The sequence below is a fragment of the Lissotriton helveticus genome, chromosome 6 (genome assembly GCF_964261635.1).
Source record: "Lissotriton helveticus chromosome 6, aLisHel1.1, whole genome shotgun sequence".
In the NCBI taxonomy this organism is placed as follows: Eukaryota; Metazoa; Chordata; class Amphibia; order Caudata; family Salamandridae; genus Lissotriton; species Lissotriton helveticus.
The window spans coordinates 1848821195-1848844229 of NC_136067.1; the positions used below are offsets into that span (position 1 = coordinate 1848821195).

Genomic DNA, 23035 nt, shown 5'->3' on the forward strand with positions numbered 1-23035 from the left:
TACAAACTAACATGCATGGGCATTTGTACCATGTTTTCTGGCAAACTTTGTGCAATTGCTTATAATTCCACCTCCAGTATAACCATCCTACCTGCTTTCTACAATGTGTGTGTGTGTGTGTATGTGTGTGTGTTTTATTTTGCCTGAAAAAAAACACAGTTGAAAAGGTCTTAAATTCGTTAATAAATATAGCAAATGGATCTTTTGGTTTTCTAACAACATTGGCACTGTTTGACAAATCTTCACAACGCTTTCTAAAAAGAAGTCTCATCCACATCACCACCTTCCAGAAAATATTCGGGGTTATCTGTCCATGTGGAGGCCAAGAAAAATTGTGTGGGGGTCCACATAACTGTTTTCCTCATGCAAATTTCCATAGAAAAAACAGTAATACCGCAAAAACAGCTGAATAGAATTAAACCAAATCTGGCAGAAAGCTGGATCTTGGTCTAGGACTCTGGCTTTTTGTGATTTTGTGTTAATCCAATCAGTAGTTTTAGAGAAGTTAAGGCACAAAATGCATGTATATTTCTTGCTGCAATTCAACTCCTCAAGCACACGGTGTGATTGGCTGGCCGCATTATGAAGAAAAAATTGAGGCCACCATTTTAGGATTCAGAGACTCTGTCCCCAAATGCTAAACAAACAATAAAAAAAATGTAGGGGGACACGGTTGGGACACCTGATCCCCTAGACCTTGTAGAGGGGGACCCTCTGTTGCCCAAAAAATATATTTATGATGGGGTTTTCATGGTTCCACAGCAAGGCTGATTGTGGCCCCCTTGAGAATTGCTGTGAATCCGGGGCGCTGGACATTTTTTTTAAAAAGGGGGTTGCTCATCTGTGGGGTGCAGGGCCTCACCACATGCCAGGTCCACGGCCAGCCCTATACTGCGCATTGCTGAAGGTCGTTGCGGGGGGGGGGGGTTTGGTCACCCATGGGGTTCAAGCGCAGGGCCTGGCTACAGGCTAAGCCACTGCTTGCATCCTCACATATTACATCATTGATGACATGTTCAATGAATGCATTTATAACATCCCCTTTGACATATTGATATACACATATGTAATCACATCATTGATCACAACATGACAAACGCGTTATTTTTGGGCACAAGGTATAGTTACTTGAGAAACTAGAACTGGTAAATGTCAGTGCCTTTGTAGGTTTACATCTCTTACATGTATATGTGTGAAAATATATATATATATATATATATATATATATATATATATATATTCACTGAAATAACCAAAGGTTACAGGGACGTTCACTCATACTAAACCAGTGAAAATTCAGCAGTTATAGTTGCATGAGTTAACTGTAACTTACCCCCCGCAATGCCCTTCTTATGACCTCACATGTTACATCACTCATGACATGATCAGTGAAATCACTCATGACATCTCAAATTACATCTCTGAAGACATCATCCACAGAACCACTCACACATCCACTCACCAAATGTATACACATCTAGGGACACAGATCCGTGGGTACCTGTGGATCCAAAGCCCAACTGGGGGGAAAAAACGTCACCCACTATTACTTTGCGTTAAAAAAAAAAACATTGAAATTCACTGAAAACGACTACGGTTACAGGGACGTTATAGTTAGGTTGTCTTTTTACCCACACAAAACCATAGACATTCAGCAGTTATAGTTATACTTGAAGTTATACTTATCTGAAGAAATTATAACTTGTGCCATTAAATAACTTTAGGCCACTACTTTTAGTTTCCATCAGTATAACTATAACTGATGAATTTTTATGGTTTGGTTTGGTGTGGGTAAAATGTTAACCTAACTATAGCGTCCCTGTAAACTTTGTTTTATTCCAGTGGAAAGTGTGTGTATATGTATGCGTGTGTGTGTGTATATATATGTGTGTATATATATATATATATATATATATATATCAAAGAACAGGTGTGCCCATGCACAGAAGCGCACTCAAGCCTGCGCAGGTTCGAGGAAAACCTTTATTCAGGTCAAACTGCTGGTGAAACAGAGAGTCAATACATAGGTATGGCACTTTACTCCACAACGCGTTTCGGGCTCTTCCCTTCTTCTTGGTGGGACTCCAAGTTGCAGCCACACGCCTCTGCACGTCTTAAGCCAAATACACCCTCTAATGTGCTAATCAGGTAAGTAGACTCACCCAGATGAATTCTGGGAATTGCAGTGCGCCTTCATTCAATGCCTCCATTTTCCTGCTGCTAAAATTCTCCCGCATTCCGCCCTGGATGGGCCTCACCAGAACACCGCAGTTTGCAATCCATCCATCGCGCTGCTCTTGAGGACTTGGAGAATCCCGAGCCCACTTGCCCCCTTCAATCATGGGGTGGTGCAACTTCCAGCGGAAGGGCAGCCGCGAATAAACATCAAAGAACAGGTGTGCCCATGCACAGAAGTGCACTCGAGCCAGCGCAGGTTCGAGGAAAACCTTTATTCAGGTCAAACTGCTGGTGAAACAGAGAGCAAGAATATGGAGGCATTGAATGAAGGTGCACTGCAATTCCCAGAATACATCTGGGTGAGTCCACTTACCTAATTGGCCCATTGGAGGGCATATTTGGCTTAAGACACGCAGAGGCGTGTGGCTGCAACATGGCGTCCCACCAAGAAGGGAAGAGCCCAAAACGCGTCTTGGAGTAAAGCGCCATACCTATGTATTAACTCTCTGTTTCACCAGCAGTTTGACCTGAATACAAGTTTTCCTCGAACCTGCGCCTGCTCGAGTGCACTTCTGTGCATGGGCACACCTGTTCTTTGTTGTTTATTCGCGGCCTCCCAGCCATGGGAAGTTGCACCACCTCATGATTGAAGGGGGCAAGGGGGCTCTGGATTCTCAGAGTCCTCAAGAGCAGGGTGATGGATGGGATTGCAAACTGCGATGTTCCGGTGAGGCCCATCCAGGGCTGATTGCGGGAGAATTTTAGCAGCAGGAATATGGAGGCATTGAATGAAGGCGCACCGCAATTCCCAGAATACATCTTGGTGATTCCACTTACCTGATTGGCCCATTGGAGGGCGTTTTCGGGCTTGAGACTTACAGAGGCGTGTGGCTGCAACATGGCTTCGCACCAAAAAGAAGGGAAGAGCCCGAAACTCGTCGTGGAGTAAAGCACCATACCTATGTATTGACTCTCTGTTTCACCAGCAGTTTGGCCTGAATAAAGGTTTTCCCCGAAACTGCGCTGACTCGAGTGCGTTTCTGTGCATGGGCACACCTGTTCTTTGATATATATATATATATATATATATATATATATATATATATATATGTATGTATATATTTATGTATAATTACCTACTGGCGGTCGCCAGTAGGTAGTTATAGTTAGGACCTAGTTTCCATAGGAAATCCGCAACATTCTATTTGGAATAACTTTGGCGCCGGTGGACGGATCTATGCGAATTTCTCCAAGAAAATGACCTGCTCCGCTCCTTCCCTGAAAGTTTGGGGGTGATTCGTGAAGCAGGGGCGGAGAAAAAAGGAGGGTCCCAAAACGTGTTTTCCCCATGCAATTTTCCATAGGACCTTTAGCCAGGGCTACAGCCCGAACGGCTGAACGGAATTACACCAAATTTGGCAAAAAGGTAGAGTTTGTTTCGCAGATCACGCTTTTTGTTAAATGGTGTAAATCCGTTCAGTAGTTCCTCAGAAAATCATAAGTAAAATCATAAGTATATCTTGAGTAGCTTACCGTAAGCTTACTGTACTCTGTACCTTCCCGAGCACGAGCTGAATGCTAATTGGCTGCCATCACTCCAAACCAGGAAGTGTTGGCAGCCATCTTGTGCCTCGGTGGAACCGAGGCACAAGTAAGCAGAGAAACAAACGTGAAAAACGCAAAAAGGGGGCAGGGTAGAAACACCCTGACCCCTTAGGCCTGCTCAGGGGGTCCCACAAGGACCCCCAAGGCCCAAAAAAACCCAAAATCACGTGGTACACGTACATACGCGTACCGCGTGAAAAAAAACAACCCCGGTCTGCTTTTTTTTAAATTAGCCCCCGGGGGGACCAAATCCCAGGGACATATTTTAAAGAAAGTGTGGTGGGGCCCAATCCCCCCCCACACTGCCCCGGGGACCACCACCCCCCGGGGCAAAGTAATTATGCTAGCGGGGGAGCACACGGCCCCCTCCCACAGCCCCGGGGACTGCCACCCACCTGGGCAAAGACATTAATGATGGGGGGCCTCTAAGGCCCCCCGAGCCCCGGGGACCACCACCACCCGGGGCTTTGTTACTAAGTATGCGGGGGGGCTCACGGACCCCCGCTGCGCCGGGGACCGCAACCCCCCTGGGCTTCGTTTTTTAAATAAAAAAAGAAAGAAACCTGTGTGGGAGGGCTCAAGCCACCCCCCAGCCCTGGGGACCAACATCCCCCGGGGCTTTTAAGAGGTGGGAGGGGGCCACGCGGCCCCCCTCCTGGAGCCCTAGATGGCCCTGGGGACCGCCACCCCCCAGGGCCGGCTCCTGCAGTGTCCCGGGGTGCCCACCCCCGGGACACTGCTGTTTGCTATGGTAGGGCGGGAGCCTCGCGGCTTCCACCCTACCACAGCAAACTGCTTTGATTTTTGAAAGAGAAAGCAGGAAACCTGCTCTCTCTTTCAAAAATCAAAGCCGATTGCTTTTCTGCACATGCAGAAAAGCAATGCCGGCTCCCGCAGGATGCGGGGAGCCGGCAGGGACCGTGGGGGGGCTTGGGGACCCCCCCACGGCCCCCAACGAGGAAGGCCAGGACCCGGGGATGGGGTCCCCGGGGCCAGAAGTGGCCCTGGAGGGGAGCCACACGGACCCCCTCTAAATTAAAAATAAATAAAAATCAGGCCCCCGGGGATGGGATCCCCGGGGCCTTAAGGGGGCATAGGAGGGGGGCTATTCAGCCCCCCTCCATGAAAAAAACTCAATAAAGAAAACTCGGCCATGCCTTGGGGGATGGGGTCCCCAGGGCTGGAATAGGCCACGGGAGGGGGGCCACGCGGCCCCCTTCCCGTAAAAAAAATTTAAAAAAGAAAGATTTGGGGGCAGGCCCTGGGGGATGGGGTCCCCAGGGCCAAAAGAAAAAGAAGGGGGCCTACACAGCCCCCCTTCTTAAAAGTATATATAGTTTTTTTTAAACGGGATCGAGAGGAGGCCACGCCCCCTCCCTGCACCTCTCTGCAAACACGCCCCCCTGGCGCGTTTGCAGAGGTGAAACTTTTTCCACTTGCATACTTGGGGTCCCTGGGTGCGAACTAGCCCACCAGGAGCCTCCAGTATGGGCCAGGGGGCTCTCAGTGCTCCATCTTTCAGCCCACTATTGATCCTGAAAAGTTATTCTAATCGTAGTTACAGTAACTTGAATTTCCTTCCATAGGCTAACATTGACTGGTTTCACTTGGAAATTCTTCTAAGTGTGGAGTTTTGGAACATTAAAAAATTCCCCAAAAATCAGCCGAACTACGAATTCCGATTTACTCACCTGTTATCAGGAGAGACCTCAGTGCTGCATCTTTCAGCCCACTACTGATCCTGAAAAGTAATTCTAATCGTACTTACAGTAACTTGAATTTTCTTCCATAGGCTAACATTGACTGGTTTCACTTGGAAATGTTTCTAAGTGTGGAGTGTTGGAAGTTTAAAAAATTCCTCTAAAATCAGCCGAACTATGAATTCCGATTTACTCACCTGTTATCAGGAGAGACCTCAGTGCTGCATCTTTCAGCCCACTACTGATCCTTAAAAGTAATTGTAACCATACTCACAGTAACTTGAATTTTCTTTCATATGCTAACTTTTGACTGGTTTCACTTGGAAATGTTTCTAAGTGTGGAGTGTTGGAAGTTTAAAAAATTCCTCTAAAATCAGCCGAACTATGAATTCCGATTTACTCACCTGTTATCAGGAGAGACCTCAGTGCTGCATCTTTCAGCCCACTACTGATCCTTAAAAGTAATTGTAACCATACTCACAGTAACTTGAATTTCCTTCCGTAGGCTAACATTGACTGGTTTCACTTGGAAATGTTTCTAAGTGTGGAGTGTTGGAAGTTAAAAAAATTCCTCTAAAATCAGCCGAACTACGAATTCCGATTTACTCACCTGTTATCAGGAGAGACCTCAGTGCTGCATCTTTCAGCCCACTACTGATCCTGAAAAGTAATTCTAATCGTAGTTACAGTAACTTGAATTTCCTTCCATAGGATATCATTGCCTGCTATATAAAATATATATAACTTAAAAAAATATTTAAAAATATATATATATTACAATTTCAATATTTTTAAAAACATTTATTTTTCAATTTATATAAAAAATATGTAATGTAATTTAAAAACAATACCAAAAAATAAATCATTTTAAATAATGTAGTCAATCAGTATAAACAAAAATATAACAATACATTTAAAAATTAGCATTTACAAAACCTTTGAAATTCACTGAAAAAACCATAGGTTTCAGCTACGTTATAGTTGGGGAATTAGCATTTAAAAAACCTTAGAAATTCACTGAAAAAAACATAGGTTTCATACATGTTATAGTTAGCTGGACATTTCACTCATACAAAACCATTGAAATTCCCCCGTTATAGTTAGTTCAGCTAATTATAACGTGCGCGCCCGCAATGCACTGCTGATGACGTCACATATTACATCATTCATGACATGGTCAGTGACATCACTCATGACATCACTGATGACATCATCCTTGTGAAAGAGTAGCATACCTCCTCTCAGCGTAATATAACCCTTGATACACACATTCAACAATAGAAACTAAAATTAAAAAAAAAATGGAGATACCAATACCAGTTACAACAACCTATTTAGTAATTCCACCATCTACATACACATTCACTCATTCACCAACAGTTCTATATAGTCACTCACACATGTACTCCCTCATCATATGTACTCATACACCTATACATCCTGTTACACACCGACACACATCCATAGAGTTACTCACACACATACTCACACATGCAAATAAACTATCGAACATCCATTTATTTGCATATACAGCTATACACACACCACTACACTTACTTCTACAGAAACGTACACATACTTACTCTCTTAAACAATCACTTATAGAAACACATACTTATTTATACAGGAACTCTTCCAATCTCTCACTCTCACATATACTCACTTAAATACATCAATACTCACATATACTAGTTTAAAACATATGTAGTTACTCATAAAGATGCTATTGAGACAGTCATTCACTCGCTAACACACCCATACACACACTCATCCACCCATACAGTCCTGCACACATGCTGTCTTCAAAACACATACAAACAGTGAGTCAGTCATTCATGCATCTGTGCGCTAAGTAATACTCCCTCCAAACCATACAGACACTCATTCTGATACTCAAAAAACCAACTAATAACCCACATAGACACTCATGTAGCTACTCACCAACCCATGCAGCCACTTATACACAAAGTGAGACACTGATACAGATATTTACATATTTAAACATTACTCGCTAATACATGTATTCACTAAGATACACTTAATAAGTCAGTTATACAATCAATTTTACAAAAAAATCCATTTAGACACGTAATTACCCATTTATTCTTCCATCGACCTTTAGATATACATATATAAAAAATATTTATTTTTCAGAAAGACACACATTCACTGGATGATGTCATCAGTGATGTCATTTGAGATGTCATCAGTGATGTCATGAGTGATATCACTGACCATGTCACGAGTGACGTAATCTGTGACGTCATCAGCAGTGCATTGCGGGCGCGCGAGTTATAGTTAGCTGAACTAACTATAATGGGGGAATTTCAATGGTTTTGTATGAGTGAAATGTCCAGCTAACTATAACATGTATGAAACCTATGGTTTTTTTCAGTGAATTTCTAAGGTTTTTTAAATGCTAATTTCTAACTATAACGTGGCTGAAACCTATGGTTTTTTCAGTGAAATATATATATATATATACATATATATCCAACAACAGTTTGCCTGTAATGAGTGAGCCCACGATGGTACATGAATTCAGCTGCAATTTAATGGGGAAAGACACTGCAGAAACAACAGGAGGATGCCGCGCTGAAATTCGAAGTCTTTTTCCAACGCGTTTCGTGCTCAAAAGCACTTCTTCTCGGGATGTAGGCTTCGCACTGACTGACTGCAACGGCGATTTTGATTGGCACCTGGTAAGTACATCTCACCCCGCCCATCTGAAGGAACAGAGAAGGCACTACGATTACCAGCATGCCACTGGTGTGGCTACACCCACATGGGCGGGGTGAGATGTACTTACCAGGTGCCAATCAAAATCGCCGTGGCAGTCAGTCAGTGCGAAGCCTACATCCCGAGAAGATGTTCTTTTGTGCACGAAACGTGTCGGAAAAAGACTTTGAATTTCAGCGCGGCATCCTCCTGTTGTTTCTGCAGTGTCTTTCCCCATTAAATTGCAACTGAATTCATGTACCATCGTGGGCTCACTCATTACTGGCAAACTGTTGTTGGATATGAGCGGTCAGCCTGAGCCGCGTGTAGAGCCCAGCTGCACGCTGTGCAGTCCGCTGGCACGCCAACCGACGTGGCAGCTTGGAGATTGGTATGCCGATGGGGAAAGTTAATCCAACATGCTGATGCAGCAGTTTGTTTCCCGCTACCCACTGGGGTTTTAATTTGTGCACAGAGACTTTCTCAAACAGCAACTCACTGAAGGAACAGAGAAGGCAGTACGATTACCAGCATGCCACTGGTGTGGCTACGCCCACATGGGCGGGGTGAGATGTACTTACCAGGTGTCAATCAAAATCGCCATGGCAGTCAGTTGGTGCGAAGCCTATATCCCGAGAAGAAGTGCTTTTGAGCACGAAACGCGTCGGGAAAAGACTTCGGATTTCAGCGCGGCATCCTCCTGTTGTTTCTGCAGTGTCTTTCCCCATTAAATTGCAGCTGAATTCATGTACCATCGTGGGCTCACTCATTACAGGCAAACTGTTGTTGGATATATATATATATATATATATATATATATATATATATATATATATATATATATATACACACACACACATACGTATATACACATACAGCCACCGTTTATGAATTAAAACTGTAAAAGCAATGAGATTTTGTATGTTATGATTAGCTCTGCAATCTGTAATTTATGTAACAGCTGTGCAAACCAGTAATGGCAAATTTCACTTTTTTTCACTTCCCATTTTCGCCCTCTGTTTTGCTTGCCATGCCAAAAAGCAAATCCAATGAACTTTTGTTTTTTGGAAGTTTCATGCAAATTTATTGAATGGCACCAAAGTTATTAGGAAAACGAAAAACAACTTTTCAATGGACTACAGCAGTGCTATTACTGCCACTTTAATATATTACAAGTGGCAGTTGCCACTGTGTATTTAAGGTCCAGCCACAATTTCCATTAAAAAGGTTTTTATTGATTTGCCTACAGCTATTAATTCCACGGCTGGATCTGCACCAAATTTGGAACTCACTTAGTGTAATCGGCTACGGTTTTGCATGCCAATTTTCATGCAGTTCAGTGAAGGGGAAGGAAAGTTAGGTTTGCTCAAAACCACATAGCGATTTAGACCAAACATGGCATGAAAATAGAACTTTACTCCTAAAGTGTGCTTTTGTTGATTTGGTGTAAATCCATTCAATAATTTATCAGAAATTAACATTTGAAAAAGGTGTTGGGTGGGCTGGAAAGAAATAACACTTCTGTATATCTTGTCTGTTGAAAATCACAATTTTGAAAATCACAATTTCTGTCAATCATTGATTTGCTACTGAAGGCAATACACTTTTCTCCAACATCGTGCAAAATTTAATTTTGTAAAAATAATAAAATAAAAAATTCCGATTTACGTGCATTGAAAATAAAGGTGTCTGGCTCCAGGGGCATGCTGGAAGACATTCAAATGCAAGGGAAATTGGGTCAAAATAGAAACAAGCATTTGCAATGCAATCGGTCTCATCTTTGGGACCTTATATGTATTTAGCTTTGCAACACATTAGCCTGGGTGCTGAAACATCTACTGTTCTGTAACATGGAGGGAAAGTAAGCACCAAAGTGCGTGACACGCCAGGTATGGGAACACGTGGAGAGAAATATTGCCTTTCAGCTGGAAATGGTATACTCCAAAGCTCTGTTTTTAATATAAAATCAGGGCATTGGGAGCTCATATCACTGAAAATACAAGATTTGAAAAAAATATTATTGTCTATTGGTGCTCGTGGAAGACAATTTCTATGAAAGGGAATCTAGAGAATGCTAAAGTTTACTGACCTCTGCTGATCGTTTCCTATCAAGAAAGTTAAATAGAGGCAGTTGTCAGAAAAGAGAGAGTGGGGACTGAGATTGGCAAGACCAAGGCAAATCAGAAGAGAGAAAGAGTACATGACTGACTAGCTGACTGAAGGTACTTATAGAGCGCACTTATGCCGAGGCGTCTTGGTGCTGGGTACAAGATCAAGGCACACAGCTAACTTTAGCCTTGCAGGAAGAGCCTGGTCTTAATAGCTTTCCTAAAGACGGTCCGAGATGGCTGGAGTCGAAGCGAGATGGGAAGAGCGTTCCATAGCTTAGCTGCTAAGAAGGAGAAACGTTTTCCCCCACATGTAACTCGCTTTATCAGTGGGGGAAGAACCAACCCAGAATCCAGTGATCTTAGGCAGCATGATGGAACATACCGGGGGAAGAGTCGTTGTATGTCTTCCGCCCCGCCTCCATAGAGTGCTTTATGCACCAGGCATAATGCTTTAAAATCCACCCTGCGCCTGACTGGCAGCCAGTGCAGTTATTTGATGCTGGCCGAGGTGGAATGATGTTTAGGTAGACCATACAAGACCCTAGCAGACGCATTTTGAAGTGACTGGAGCTTATTCATCTGTTTCACTCCTGCACCTAAGTAGAGTGCATTAAAATAATCTACCCTCAATAGAACAAGAGCGCCAACCACCGTTTTCCTAAGGGAAAATGGAATAAAAGGAAGGATTTTACGTAGTATCTTGAGCATAAAAAAACAGGTAGAGACCACTTGGTTAGTCTGGGAAGCACAATTGAGACTTTTATCAATGAGAAAGCCGAGGTTTCTGACTTTACCCACCGGCGGTGGACAGGTGCCGGCTTCAGGGGGCCACCAAGAGTGGCTCCAGAATGAGGGTTGTTTGCCAAATTCCAAGATCTCGGTCTTTTCAGTATTTAGTTTTAAGAAATTTGCCTTCATCCATGACATCACAGAGGAAAGAGCGTCACGGAACCTATCAGCAGCATAGGGTCATTTTGAGTAACCGACACCAACAACTGAGTGTCGTCAGCATAGGTCACAAGACGCAGACCATAACTTTTAATTAATCTTGCCAGTGGTGTTACATAAATGTTGAATTAGGGTGGGAGATAAGGCCGAGCCCTGAGGGACTCCACCGGGAAGGGTAAACTGCTCTGATCTAAGGTCGTCCCAATAAATTATTTGTTCTCTAGAGTCCAGGAAAGAGGAGAGAAGGGACAGAGCCTTGCCGCTGACTCCCACGGTCCGCATCCTATTAATTAGCACTGTATGATTTACAGTGTCAAACGCTGCCGTGAGGTCTAGCAGTATTAGGGCCGTCCTACCACCCTCTTCAGTAGCCATGACTAGGGCCGACTCAGTGGAGTGACGAGCTCTAAAACCATGCTGGGTGGAATCGAGTATGTCATTCTCTTCAAGATAGACAGTCAGTTCCGAATTGATGGCTCTTTCAAGAACCTTAGAGGGCAGAGGTAAACAAGAAATGGGACGATAGTTTTTAGCCTCTAAAGGTTCAAGTGTGGGCTTTTTTGAAACCATACATGAAACCATTAAGCAAAAAAATACAAAATGGGCAGTAAAGGTGACATGCTTGCGGGGTGAGGGGCTAGCTAAATATACAGAAAGGGGTGGCATGAAAGAAGATGCATGGGAAGATAGGTAGGGAGGGAGCTGTGCAAGCCTAGTTTGAGGGAAAGCTTGGGAGGCAGGGGAGGAAAGGAAGGACAGACTGGGAGGTGAGCCACAACACTCACAGAAAAGCAATGGACAGAGAGGCGTGAGGGATCCAGAGTTGGGAGTGAAATAAAGTGAGGGAGTGAGCCAGAAGAGGAGAAAGGGAAGGGCATGCCCATGGGAGGCAGAGGCTGAACACTAACAGGCATAGATGCAGTAGACCGGGACGGAGAGAAGTGCGCACAGAGACTGAGAGGGTTTATTTAGAGGGACGGTTTGGGATGGGTAAGGGTGTGCAGTGTAGGCCAAGGCATGATAGAGGATAGTATAGGGGTTAAGTTGACCTTTTATGAGGCCTAGCAACCTTACAGAACTCCCCACTGTAGTCACAAGCTTATGGAACATCCTAGTGTGTTTCATGAGAGAATTCCAATTTTAATCTAGTCAAATGACAAAGGAAGAAACTAAAACAATATCTTACTAATAGTTTGTCTAACTCCATTGTCCACAGACCACAGTCCAATCTGCAGTGTCAAAGCGTTGGATCGATTGCATCCGTTGACTAATAGATTCACATAGTTCTAATGATTTATAATGCATTTATTAGATTTGGCTTTACAAAGCTCACGGGTATCTTCATCCTGTGGGAAACACCTGTTGGTATATAACTCTCAGACTAAGGATACCCTGTACTCTTATTTGGACTGGATGACATTATAATGACGATAGAAACATAAGAAATAACATAAATAGGATCCTATTCCGTAACTATTGATTTTCAATTCTAGTTATTAAATACAATTACAGACTCAAAAGGTGGAATTGGTGTATACACAAATATCCCCATTTTAAAAGTGTCTGGTGCTAATCTCCAATAGACTGGAGTTACCACCTCAGTACGGAAAGCATTTGCAATTAGTATGTACTTTACACAGAACGAGCCACACTTTACAAAACAGAGATGTATTCATAACGCGTTTTAAAGACAGGACTTCGAAGCACCGTGCAGGAATTCAAGATGCAATACTATTATTAAGAAAGGGGTTGTTTACTCACATAAATCCTGAGGGAAAGGACGTTTGGGTGCCAAGAGAGTGCAAGTGCTTGGTATGCAGTTGGGTCGCTTGGTGAACTCTTTCGAAGGACTGGAAACCAGCACGGCTTTATTGATATGCTGCTCACACAATATAGTGACACTTTAGATGCCCTATCAAAAACGGATCGCAACTACGGGCACAATAATAACATGACATACAAAATATCTGTACAAATTTGAATTACGTTTAGAAGTTTTAGAAGTACACAGGCTGCGCATAATCGAATAGAGCGACCCACCACAACTCTACATTTTTCCCTCTCTGTGCGCGCGCTTGTCAGTTCATTCATTCCAGAGGTGCAACTAGAGCCAAATTCAGGTATATTTGAAGTAATGGGATCAGCGCAAAATGTAAAGCCCAAAATATTGTATTGGCAGGGAAGGAGGGTTCAACTCGTCACCGCTGTGTGAGAGGCATATCTGGTAAATTTAAAGTGTGTACAGCGTAGCCATACGCCGGTCGTTGCATTTCGTTCAGAGACATATGTATTCTGGGGGGTTGTAGTCTTAGTTTATTCCAACTGAAATGACGCCCCACAGAATATCGCAGCACCAGTGGTGTACTACACAAACTTCCCCTGCAAGTTCCTTACTCTTTTTTTTTTTTTTTGCAGAGTTTTATATAGCGCGAACTAGAACCGAACCGATTCAGTTATCAGAGCGCTTTACATAGCACCAGTTACGTTACATGAGGACACACTTTCATTTTAGGCACGGGGAGATTAAGTGATTTGCCCAGAATCACAGGGGGTTTTTGGCGTCGTTACCGAGACTCGAACCCAGGTCCGAGGTCGAGCGCCTTAGCCGTTAGGCCAACCCCTCTCCCCCTCTCTATTTGAAGCAGAGCACAGAACAGGCAGGCATATAAATAAATAAAACGTGTAGTGCCCGATGAGCGTTGTTTCAATGGGTACAACAGGTGGCACCGGGGGCAACAGGCCTGCGAGCCCACTGAACCCAGCAGCACCTCAATTGCATGTGCTAGTACGCCATAGGAGACCCCGAGCCTCCCCTGCCACAGTTGACCTCTGGTCCAGAGCATAACTCGCTCTCAGGACCATAGTACAGTGTAAAATGACAAAAGAAAACACAGTTTACTGTGCCCCCAGATTACATGTTACAATGCCGCGACAGGAAAAGGTCTCAGGGGTCAGTGCGATTCACTCTCAATGCAACCTCGCGCTCTCGTTAAATACCGTTATTTATTACTCCTAAACATGATAAGCCAGCCTGCAATAAACAGTACATGCAGCTGTCCAGTACGTATGTAATATGTGTGAGAAGTTGGCCTGATATGCAGTGCTCACTATTCTAGTGATCACTATGTATCAGTCCAAACAACCCTTATTGATGATTGGTTGTAAGTCAACCTTATAGACCAGCTATCCTAGTAGCATGGATACGAGCAGTCTAAGGCTAAGACTCTAGAGGGCGTGTTAAGCCAGCTGTTTTACCATCACATTACCCCTTGAACACCAAGTGAAAGGACACCACACAAGTTGTTATCAAAAATAAAGTATATTTATTTATAACAAGACTACCCTGGCTCTTTATGAGACAGGGAGCTAAGCACACAACAAAACTCTTAAAGAATTACTGAAAGTCGCACAATTTACACAAATGCCCGAGGGGCACGAAAAACCATATACACAAGAAGTGGAATGCGAGGTTACTAGCAGGTAAGTAATACTTTTCTAGACTGTAGAAACGCTAGGCCTACAATGCTGAACCCTTAGATTAGAAGCAGGAGGCCTAGGGACGCCGTGTGCAGAGTGGGAACTCTCACGCGTAATGCGGGAACAAGTCTATGGATACTAGCACTTTGCAAAGTTACTGTTCTCGGGCGAACCCGACTAGGTGGGTCGAAAACAAGGGTGGATCCGAACACTTAGGGTGTTGGACTATGCTGGAGCACCGGAGTACTCAGTTTACCTAGCCAAGGGGCTGCGGCTGCATAGGGTTCAAGTTGCGTCGGAAACCCTCGTTGAAGATCCAGGAGCCTGAAGAAAGAAGTTGCTGGCAGGCGGCCAGTGAAGGAGTTCATGGTGATCCAAGCCTGGATCAGGGAAGAAGAAACCTGTAAGCAGAGGGGACCAAGTTCTGAATCACTAGCCAGTGATTTAGGTGGGCACCAGGATGGCACCGGACGAAGTCACCTCAGCCAGGTGAGTGGGCGCTGCTGGGCTCTGCAGTCTCTCGGACCAGGAGGCGTTGTCGGCGACCAGGATGGAGGTGCGAGCTGTCCCACGAAGGTACTTGCTGTCGACGTCGCTGGACCCAGGATTGGGGCAACAAGTCTTGGCAAATGCAAGGCCCACGCGGTGGACCTAAAATGGCGTCTTGAGTGGACCAGGAGGGTCCAGGGTGCTTCTCTGAAGAAGGGAAGCAAGGGCCAGTCTGGAGCAACCAGACCAGCGGTGTTTGTCGTCAGAGTTCGTCGTCAGAGGGTCACTAGCCAACGGGCAAGTGACCTGGACAACGCGGTGAGCAGCAAAAAGCAGAAGGGCCCCACGCAGATCTCGTGGATGCAGGGGGGCTGAACTTTGGTGCTGGAGCTGCTCAGGGTCGGGGCTTCTCTTACCCCAAAGCACTCAGTCGAGGGTCACTCGGTGGTCGTGCTGGACAAGCGTCGTGCAGTTCTGAAGATGGCCGGTCCCTCGAGGTCTCGTCGCACCCACGGATCACAGCTGGGCTGATGATGTAGGTTGAGGTCAGAGGTGCCAGGGAAGCCGGTTCTCGTCGTGCTGGAGCAGTCTTGATCCGGAGGAGAGACTGGCAACAAACCGCGATACTTGGTTGGTGCCTGCTGCTGCAGGGTGACTACTCCTTAGTCACAAGGGAGAAATCTTGGGAAGAGTCTTGAGTTCTTCGTGTAGAAGGTCGGTTCAGGATTCAAAGATTGATCTAATTTGGAAGGGGGCCAGTTCCTACCTTTATCCTGATAAAGGGGGCTGGCACGCGACTAAGTCCTGCCCTATGGGTGGGACTAGGAGGGGGGTGGTTACACCCCTTCTCCTTTGGCGGGCTTTCCCCAGATCAGGGGCTGGAGTGCCCCTGGAACTGGTTCAAGCCGGCCTATGCATAGTGAGCACCGGGGTGCCACTTGCAGTCACCCTCCTCTAAAGCCCTGCCTACCTAGGATACACAAAATCCTGTCTGGGACGGTGCTGGCACCGCCCCTGGCAGGAAACCCTTTTTCCTTGCCTCCTGGGCTGGGAGGACTCCCAGCAGCAGGAGGGCAGACTTGTGTCTCGGTGGCAGCATCCATCTTGTGGAGCTGAGGCTATGTCTGACTTTAACCGGGGTTACAGGTTACATACATGTCGTGTCCCTCTAGAAGGGTGGAATGCTAACCCCGTCGCCAGAATTGGCGAGGGGTTAGTATTCCAATTCGTATGACACCTTACTCGACATGTTTTGATAAAGCGATACCAGAGTTGGCATATAACCGCGAGGATTATAATGCACTTAAGAGTATATGGTATGCGATATCATGGAAACGGCTAAGGGATGGATCCCGAAAGCCGCAGACAGGCTCAGCTCATGCTGGAGCACCATCTCACACGATTCCCAGCACTCTGCCTTCAGGATTGTCAAGGCCTGCCATAGGAGTGACTGATAGGAGATCTGTGTGTCCATTTAGTTTTAGATATAGGAATACTATATCTACAGCAGAGGGTGAGTACACCACTTTGCCCCAGCTGTCAAGCAGCCAGTTGTGTCTGATTTAGTTAGTCAGCCCAGGGGTGGCATAATGCATGCTGCAGCCCCTGGGAGACTTCTGGGTGCACCTCAGCCCCGGGTACAGGGACTTGGAGAGGGCCCAGTGCCAATTCAGTACCTGGGTACAATTTGGAGTAGAGAGAACAGCTAGGCTGTGGGTCTGATTAGCAGGCCCACAGCCAGGGAAAGTCGTAAACCAGTGAAGCAAAAAGCAAAAATCTGGGTGATCATAGGATTGCAGACCCTACTCTCCTACATGACCCCCCCCAAACTTTGGGACAATACGCTAACCTTGACCAGGTGAGTCTTCTTGCTCTAAGTGGAAGTACCTGGAGAGCCCATCAGCATTGCCATGATCAGTACCAGGTCTATGCTCCACTGTAAAATCCATCCCCTGTAGGGAAATGGACCACCTAAGTAGTTTGGGGTTTTCACCCTTCATCTGATTTAGCCATAAGAGGGGCTTGTGGTCGGTCTGAATCTTAAAGTGAGTGCCAAACAAGTATGACCTCAACTTTTTCAGGGCCCACACCACAGCAAAGGCCTCCCTCTCAATAGCTGACCAATTTTTCTCTCTGGGGGTCAGCCTTCTGCTAATAAAAGCAATAGGCTGGTCGTTACCATCAAAATTCAGCTGAGATAGAACAGCTCCCACACCCAACTCAGAAGCATCTGTTTGGACAATGAAGGTCTTGGAGTAATCTGGACTCTTTAGGATAGGTGCTGTGCACATGGCCTGCTTAAGGTCATTGAATGCTTTCTGACAGCTTGCTGTCCACTGAACTTTCTTTGGCATCTTTTTACTTGTCAGGTCATTAAGTGGAGTCACAATGGACCCATAATTCTTGACAAATTTCCTATAGTACCCAGTCAGGCCCAAGAAAGCTCGAACCTGAGTCTGGGTGGTTGGAGGAGCCCAGTCCTTGATGGCCTGTATCTTGCTCTCCAAGGGTTGAACCTGGCCTCCACCTACAAGGTGGCCCAGGTATACAACCTGTGTCTGCCCTATCTGGCACTTAGTGGCCTTGATAGTGAGACCTGCCTTTTGCAGTGCCTCCAACACTTTCCTCAGGTGGACCAGGTGATCCTCCCAGGTGGAACTAAAGACAGCTATATCATCAAGATATGCTGCACAGAAGTCATCCAACCCAGTGAGAACTTGATTCACCAGCCTTTGGAAGGTGGCAGGTGCATTTTTCAAACCAAAGGGCATTACCACAAATTGATAATGCCCACCAGGGGTAGAAAATGCTGTCTTGGGCTTGGCCTCCTCAGCTAACCTGATTTGCCAATACCCAGCTGTAGGGTCAAATGTACTTAAGTAGTTGGCAGAAGCCAATCTATCTATAAGTTCATCTGCTCTTGGTATTGGGTGGGCATCAGTCTTAGTGACTGCATTGAGTCCTCTGTAGTCTACGCAAAACCTCATCTCTTTCTTACCACCCTGGGTGTGAGGCTTTGGCACTAGAACTACTGGGCTAGCCCAAGGGCTATCTGAGGGCTCAATGACTCCCAGCTCCAACATTTTCTGCACTTCTGTCTTGATGCAGTCTCTGACATGATCAGGCTGTCTGTAGATTTTACTCTTGACAGGCAGACTGTCTCCAGTGTCCACTTCATGGGTACACCAATCAGTTTGACTGGGTGTCAGAGAGAACATATGTCTAAAGGATTGCAGAACTTGCCTACAATCCTGTTGCTGAGGTTCAGAGAGGCTGCCACAAAAGACAACACCATCTACTGATCCATCATCAGGATTCTGAGTGAGCAGGTCTGGGAGAGGGTCACTCTCTTCCTCCTGTCCCTCATCTGTGGCCATGAGCAAGCTCATGTCCTTCCTGTCGACATATGCCTTGAGCTTGTTCACATGGAGCACCCTGAGGGGGCTCCTGGGAGTTCCAAGGTCCACCAGGTAGGTGACCTCTCCCTTTTGCTCAATGATGGTGTGGGGCCCAGACCATTTGTCTTTGAGTGCTGCTGGGGCCACTGGCTCCAGCACCCACACCTTCTGTCCAGGCTGGTATACAGTCAGGACAGCCTTCTGGTCATGCCAAGCTTTTCTGGAGTTCTTGGCTGGCCTCAAGGTTTTTAGTTGCCTTCTCCATGTATTCAGCCATTCTGGAGCGGAGACCAAGTACATAGTCCACTATGTTGGTTGCAGGCTTTTTTAGAGGTCTCTCCCATCCTTCCTTCACCAAACACAGGGGTCCTCTTACAGGATGCCCATACAGAAGTTCAAAAGGGCTGTAGCCAACCCCCTTCTGTGGGACCTCTCTGTAAGCAAACAAGAGGCAGGGTATCAGGACATCCCATCTACGCCTGAGCTTTTCAGGTAGTCCATGAATCATCCCTTTGAGGGTCCTGTTGAATCGTTCAACAAGCCCATTGCACTGTGGATGATAGGGTGTGGTGAACTTGTAGTTGACACCACATTCCTTCCACATTGCAGTCAGATATCCTGACATGAAGTTTGCACCTCTGTCAGAAACAACCTCCTTAGGGAAGCCCACTCTGGAGAACACTCCAACTAGGGCCCTTGCCACTACAGGTGCTGTAGTGGTCCTAAGTGGAATAGCTTCAGGATACCTGGTGGCATGGTCCACCACCACCAGTATAAACTTGTGCCCTGATGCTGTCTGGGGTTCCATTGGACCAACAATGTCAATCCCCACTCTTTCAAAGGGAACCCCCACCACAGGTAGTGGTATGAGGGGGGCCTTTGTTGTGCCACCTGACTTACCACTGGCTTGGCAAGTGACACAGGAGCGACAAAACTCCTTGGTATTCTCACTCATGTGAGGCCAGTGAAAGTGTGAGACAAGCCTGTCCCAAGTCTTTGTCTGGCCTAAGTGACCTGCAAGGGGAATCTCATGGGCCAAGGTGAGAAGGAAACCCCTCTGAGACAAGGGGATGACCAGCCTCCTGGTTGCACCAGGCTTGGGGTCTCTTGCTTCAGAGTATAGGAGTCCATCTTCCCAGTATACCCTATGGGCACCTGTGGCATTCCCTGCAGCCTCAGCAGCAGCCTGCTGTCTGAGGGGTTCAAGGGAAGGGCAGTCTAACGGTGCCTTCCCCAGGTCTTCTCTGGAGGGTCCCCCTGAGCCCAGAAACTCAACTTGATCAAGTTTAAGCTCTTTAGGCTCAGTTTCCCTCAGCTCTCTCAGATCAGCCTCCTCAGAGACTTGATCCTCAACCTGGGGCAAGGGGGAAGGCAATGCCTTAACCCTACTGCTCTTCTTCTTGGAAGGTGTCTGGTCCATTCTTCCAGGATCCAGCACCTGTTCAGTGGGGCATCTTCTGGCCTGTGACCTAGTCACAGCAAGCACATGTGCTGGCAAGCCTAACATTTCCATGTGAGTCCTCTGCTCCACTTCTGACCATAGTGATGACTCCAAATCATTGCCCAACAAACAATCCACTGGGAGGTCTGAACTAACCACAACTTTCTTTTGGCCACTTACCCCTCCCCAGGAGAAAGCAACAATCGCCATACTATGACTGGTAGTGACGTTGCTGGCATTGGTCACCAGGAAATCTGTACCTGGCATGATCTGTCCAGGGTCCACAAAGTTAGGTGTCACCATGGTGACACTGGCACAAGTGTCCCTATAGGCCTGAGCCATTTTGCCATTTATCAAAGGTGTCTGCCTGTATTTGCCCAAAGTATTGGGACTTACATCAGGGGACATATCCATATCCCCTGTACAGACAAGGACAGCCTGAGTGAGTGTGCCAACTAAGTTGTCAGACCCCTCAGTTCCCAAGGTTAACCCAACTATTCCCTTGGGAGGTGCACTACCACTACTGACTGTACTAGGGGGTGCAGTTGGCTTAGGGGCTGTAGTGGTAGGAGTTTGCCCTCCTCTTTTGGTGCACTCACTAAACCAGTGAGACTTACTTTTACAGTACTGGCACCACCTTTTTGACTGGCCTTCTTGAGTCTTCTTTTTCTGCTGTGAAGCCTGACCCCCACCCTCTTTGGTTTGTTGGGGACCTGTTGAAGACTTCTGGTCATTTTGTTCACTCTTGGTATTACCCTTCTGGTCTGCTTTCTTCTGACCACCCTGGTTCTGGTTCTGGTTCTGCTTGATCCTTGTTCTGACCCATTTGTCTGCCTTCTTTCCCAATTCTTGGGGAGAGGTCAGATCTGAATCAACAAGGTGCTGGTGCAACAACTGGTTCTGACAGTTATTTAAAATCTGTTCTCTCATCATAAGATTATACAATCCTGTGTAATCAGTAACCTTGCTACCCAGCAACCAGCCCTCCAAAGCCTTAGTGGCACAATCCACAAAGTCAGACCAGTCCTGAGACTGAGTTTTCTGGGTGTCTCTGAACAGCAACCTGTACTGCTCAATTGTTAAGCCAAACCCATCAACCAGTGTAGTTTTCAGGACCTGGTAATTGTTAGCATCCTCCACTCTTGTAGTGAGGAGCTTATCTCTACCTTTGCCATCAAAGGAGAGCCACAGTATAGCTGCCCACTGACTCTGGGGAATGCCCTGCACAGTGCAGGCCCTCTCCAAAGCAGCCATCCATTTCTGGATGTCATCCCCTTGTTTAAAGGGGGGCACTATCTTTGTCAGGTGTTTAGTATCTAAACCCTTCTCTCTATCTCTTGGGAGATTGCTGCCACCAGTGGGTACTAACCCACTCATCTGCTGCTCTCTAGCAAAGGCAAGCTTTTCTTTGGCCAGGGCAAGTTCTTCCCTTTCAATCCTCAGAGTAGCCTGTCTCATCCTAGCTTCATGCTCCATTCTCTGAGGGGAAGTCAATCTCCTCTGGGGAGAGTTCCTCCTCCTCTGAGAAGAGGCATTAGAGTGCAGAGATCTATTGGAGTCCCTAGAAGGAGATCTATCTCTCCTAACCCCAAGGTTAGGCCTACTTAGGGTCAGTACTGGGGGTCCCCCAGATCCTAGCCCAAGCAAGTCCAAGTTGGCCCTAGTTAGCCTTCTGACTACCTCAAGACCCTTGTCTGCCTCATCCCCAGAGAGCTCCTCGAGTTCCTCCTCCTCAACTGTATTGTCAGTGTTGTGGAGGTCTGGATCCCCAGAGGTACCCTCTAAGGCTGGCATATTCCCATCTAGCTGAGAAATCTTTATCGCATCATAGGTCTCTAAGAGACCTATCAGAAAGGGAATGGTGGGGTTAGACCCCTGTTTCAGTTTCCTGGAGGTACACACTTGTCTCATCTCCTGGAAACTGAGAGCTGCATATCTTGACTTGACCTGTGGAGGGTCAATATCCACAAGGGGAGTCTCAGTAGACTCTCCATGGGTAGACATGCTTTTCTAGTGAGGTGCAAGTGGTGCACTTCCCTACACTATATGTTTACCTACTGATCCCTTGCTAGAGTTGTAGTTTATGGTGTGCTAGGCCCTAGGAGCTACAACAGCTGGTTCAGTAGAACTCAGAGTATTCTAAGCTAAGTTATATGTACCTTAGTACTTATGTGATCTTTCAAATGATATTCTTAGGATATGCGTGGTAAAACAACAGCAAGCTCAAATCCCAACCGCTGCTCACCAATGTGAGAAGTTGGCCTGATATGCAGTGCTCACTATTCTAGTGATCACTATGTATCAGTCCAAACAACCCTTATTGATGATTGGTTGTAAGTCAACCTTATAGACCAGCTATCCTAGTAGCATGTATACGAGCAGTCTAAGGCTAAGACTCTAGAGGGCGTGTTAAGCCAGCTGTTTTACCATCACATTACCCCTTGAACACCAAGTGAAAGGACACCACACAAGTTGTTATCAAAAATAAAGTATATTTATTTATAACAAGACTACCCTGGCTCTTTATGAGACAGGGAGCTAAGCACACAACAAAACTCTTAAAGAATTACTGAAAGTCGCACAATTTACACAAATGCCCGAGGGGCACGAAAAACCATATACACAAGAAGTGGAATGCGAGGTTACTAGCAGGTAAGTAATACTTTTCTAGACTGTAGAAACGCTAGGCCTACAATGCTGAACCCTTAGATTAGAAGCAGGAGGCCTAGGGACGCCGTGTGCAGAGTGGGAACTCTCACGCGTAATGCGGGAACAAGTCTATGGATACTAGCACTTTGCAAAGTTACTGTTCCCGGGCGAACTCGACTAGGTGGGTCGAAAACAAGGGTGGATCCGAACACTTAGGGTGTTGGACTATGCTGGAGCACCGGAGTACTCCGTTTACCTAGCCCAGGGGCTGCGGCTGCATAGGGTTCAAGTTGCGTCGGAAACCCTCGTTGAAGATCCAGG

General features: G+C 46.1%; 1 protein-coding gene across 1 annotated transcript in view; it reads left to right on the forward strand.

Annotated features, from left to right (window-relative positions):
• Positions 1-23035, forward strand: part of SMYD2 (SET and MYND domain containing 2) — a 234431-nt gene that overhangs the window by 105207 nt on the left and 106189 nt on the right. The gene's annotated exons all lie outside the window — the stretch shown is intronic.